Raw genomic sequence first — 4481 nt, 5'->3', positions numbered from 1 at the left:
TTATGGTGTCACTCAGTTGGTAGTATTTATGGTGTCACTCTGTTGGTAGTATTTATGGTGTCACTCTGCTGGTAGTATTTATGGTGTCACTCAGTTGGTAGTATTTATGGTGTCACTCTGTTGGTACTATTTATGGTGTCACTCTGCTGGTAGTATTTATGGTGTCACTCTGTTGGTAGTATTTATGGTGTCACTCTGCTGGTAGTATTTATGGTGTCACTCTGTTGGTAGTATTTATGGTGTCACTCTGCTGGTAGTATTTATGGTGTCACTCTGCTGGTACTATTTATGGTGTCACTCTGCTGGTAGTATTTATGGTGTCACTCTGTTGGTACTATTTATGGTGTCACTCTGCTGGTAGTATTTATGGTGTCACTCTGCTGGTAGTATTTATGGTGTCACTCTGCTGGTACTATTTATGGTGTCACTCTGCTGGTACTATTTATGGTGTCACTCTGCTGGTAGTATTTATGGTGTCACTCTGTTGGTAGTATTTATGGTGTCACTCTGCTGGTAGTATTTATGGTGTCACTCTGCTGGTAGTATTTATGGTGTCACTCTGTTGGTACTATTTATGGTGTCACTCTGTTGGTAGTATTTATGGTGTCACTCTGCTGGTACTATTTATGGTGTCACTCTGCTGGTACTATTTATGGTGTCACTCTGTTGGTACTATTTATGGTGTCACTCTGCTGGTAGTATTTATGGTGTCACTCTGCTGGTACTATTTATGGTGTCACTCTGCTGGTAGTATTTATGGTGTCACTCTGTTGGTACTATTTATGGTGTCACTCTGCTGGTAGTATTTATGGTGTCACTCTGCTGGTACTATTTATGGTGTCACTCTGTTGGTAGTATTTATGGTGTCACTCTGCTGGTACTATTTATGGTGTCACTCTGTTGGTAGTATTTATGGTGTCACTCTGCTGGTAGTATTTATGGTGTCACTCTGCTGGTACTATTTATGGTGTCACTCTGCTGGTAGTATTTATGGTGTCACTCTGCTGGTACTATTTATGGTGTCACTCTGTTGGTACTATTTATGATGTCACTCTGCTGGTAGTATTTATGGTGTCACTCTGCTGGTAGTATTTATGGTGTCACTCTGCTGGTAGTATTTATGGTGTCACTCTGCTGGTAGTATTTATGGTGTCACTCTGTTGGTACTATTTATGGTGTCACTCTGCTGGTAGTATTTATGGTGTCACTCTGCTGGTACTATTTATGGTGTCACTCTGCTGGTAGTATTTATGGTGTCACTCTGTTGGTACTATTTATGGTGTCACTCTGCTGGTAGTATTTATGGTGTCACTCTGCTGGTACTATTTATGGTGTCACTCTGTTGGTAGTATTTATGGTGTCACTCTGTTGGTAGTATTTATGGTGTCACTCTGCTGGTACTATTTATGGTGTCACTCTGTTGGTAGTATTTATGGTGTCACTCTGCTGGTAGTATTTATGGTGTCACTCTGCTGGTACTATTTATGGTGTCACTCTGTTGGTACTATTTATGGTGTCACTCTGTTGGTAGTATTTATGGTGTCACTCTGCTGGTACTATTTATGGTGTCACTCTGCTGGTAGTATTTATGGTGTCACTCTGCTGGTAGTATTTATGGTGTCACTCTGCTGGTACTATTTATGGTGTCACTCTGCTGGTACTATTTATGGTGTCACTCTGCTGGTACTATTTATGGTGTCACTGCTGGTACTATTTATGGTGTCACTCTGCTGGTACTATTTATGGTGTCACTCTGCTGGTACTATTTATGGTGTCACTCTGTTGGTAAAATTTATGGTGTCACTCTGTTGGTACTATTTATGGTGTCACTCTGCTGGTAATATTTATGGTGTCACTCTGTTGGTAGTATTTATGGTGTCACTCTACTGGTAGTATTTATGGTGTCACTCTGTTGGTACTATTTATGGTGTCACTCTGTTGGTACTATTTATGGTGTCACTCTGCTGGTACTATTTATGGTGTCACTCTGCTGGTACTATTTATGGTGTCACTCTGCTGGTAATATTTATGGTGTCACTCTGTTGGTACTATTTATGGTGTCACTCTGCTGGTAATATTTATGGTGTCACTCTGTTGGTACTATTTATGGTGTCACTCTGCTGGTAATATTTATGGTGTCACTCTGTTGGTACTATTTATGGTGTCACTCTGCTGGTAATATTTATGGTGTCACTCTGTTGGTACTATTTATGGTGTCACTCTGTTGGTACTATTTATGGTGTCACTCTGCTGGTATTATTTATGGTGTCACTCTGTTGGTACTATTTATGGTGTCACTCTGTTGGTAGTATTTATGGTGTCACTCTGCTGGTACTATTTATGGTGTCACTCTGTTGGTACTATTTATGGTGTCACTCTGTTGGTAGTATTTATGGTGTCACTCTGCTGGTACTATTTATGGTGTCACTCTGTTGGTAGTATTTATGGTGTCACTCTGCTGGTACTATTTATGGTGTCACTCTGCTGGTACTATTTATGGTGTCACTCTGCTGGTAGTATTTATGGTGTCACTCTGTTGGTACTATTTATGGTGTCACTCTGTTGGTACTATTTATGGTGTCACTCTGTTGGTACTATTTATGGTGTCACTCTGCTGGTACTATTTATGGTGTCACTCTGCTGGTACTATTTATGGTGTCACTCTGCTGGTACTATTTATGGTGTCACTCTGTTGGTAATATTTATGGTGTCACTCTGTTGGTACTATTTATGGTGTCACTCTGCTGGTAATATTTATGGTGTCACTCTGTTGGTAGTATTTATGGTGTCACTCTTTTGGTAGTATTTATGGTGTCACTCTGCTGGTAGTATTTATGGTGTCACTCTGCTGGTACTATTTATGGTGTCACTCTGTTGGTACTATTTATGGTGTCACTCTGTTGGTACTATTTATGGTGTCACTCTGCTGATAGTATTTATGGTGTCACTCTGTTGGTACTATTTATGGTGTCACTCTGCTGGTAGTATTTATGGTGTCACTCTGCTGGTACTATTTATGGTGTCACTCTGCTGGTAGTATTTATGGTGTCACTCTGTTGGTAGTATTTATGGTGTCACTCTGCTGGTACTATTTATGGTGTCACTCTGTTGGTATTATTTATGGTGTCACTCTGCTGGTAGTATTTATGGTGTCACTCTGTTGGTACTATTTATGGTGTCACTCTGTTGGTAGTATTTATGGTGTCACTCTGTTGGTACTATTTATGGTGTCACTCTGTTGGTAGTATTTATGGTGTCACTCTGTTGGTACTATTTATGGTGTCACTCTGCTGGTAGTATTTATGGTGTCACTCTGCTGGTACTATTTATGGGGTCACTCTGCTGGTAGTATTTATGGGGTCACTCTGTTGGTAGTATTTATGGTGTCACTCTGCTGGTACTATTTATGGTGTCACTCTGCTGGTACTATTTATGGTGTCACTCTGCTGGTACTATTTATGGTGTCACTCTGCTGGTAGTATTTATGGTGTCACTCTGCTGGTAGTATTTATGGTGTCACTCTGCTGGTACTATTTATGGTGTCACTCTGCTGGTAGTATTTATGGTGTCACTCTGCTGGTACTATTTATGGTGTCACTCTGTTGGTACTATTTATGGTGTCACTCTGCTGGTACTATTTATGGTGTCACTCTGCTGGTACTATTTATGGTGTCACTCTGTTGGTACTATTTATGGTGTCACTCTGCTGGTAGTATTTATGGTGTCACTCTGCTGGTAGTATTTATGGGGTCACTCTGTTGGTAGTATTTATGGTGTCACTCTGCTGGTACTATTTATGGTGTCACTCTGTTGGTATTATTTATGGTGTCACTCTGATGGTAGTATTTATGGTGTCACTCTGTTGGTAATATTTATGGTGTCACTCTGTTGGTACTATTTATGGTGTCACTCTGCTGGTACTATTTATGGTGTCACTCTGTTGGTACTATTTATGGTGTCACTCTGCTGGTAGTATTTATGGTGTCACTCTGTTGGTACTATTTATGGTGTCACTCTGCTGGTACTATTTATGGTGTCACTCTGTTGGTAGTATTTATGGTGTCACTCTGCTGGTAGTATTTATGGGGTCACTCTGTTGGTAGTATTTATGGTGTCACTCTGCTGGTACTATTTATGGTGTCACTCTGTTGGTATTATTTATGGTGTCACTCTGCTGGTAGTATTTATGGTGTCACTCTGCTGGTACTATTTATGGTGTCACTCTGTTGGTATTATTTATGGTGTCACTCTGCTGGTAGTATTTATGGGGTCATTCTGTTGGTAGTATTTATGGTGTCACTCTGCTGGTACTATTTATGGTGTCACTCTGTTGGTAGTATTTATGGTGTCACTCTGCTGGTACTATTTATGGTGTCACTCTGCTGGTAGTATTTATGGTGTCACTCTGCTGGTACTATTTATGGTGTCACTCTGCTGGTAGTATTTATGGTGTCACTCTGCTGGTAGTATTTATGGTGTCA

Source organism: Leptodactylus fuscus, chromosome 5 (genome assembly GCF_031893055.1).
Source record: "Leptodactylus fuscus isolate aLepFus1 chromosome 5, aLepFus1.hap2, whole genome shotgun sequence".
Lineage (NCBI taxonomy): Eukaryota > Metazoa > Chordata > Amphibia > Anura > Leptodactylidae > Leptodactylus > Leptodactylus fuscus.
Note: the sequence above shows the minus strand (reverse complement) of the source record.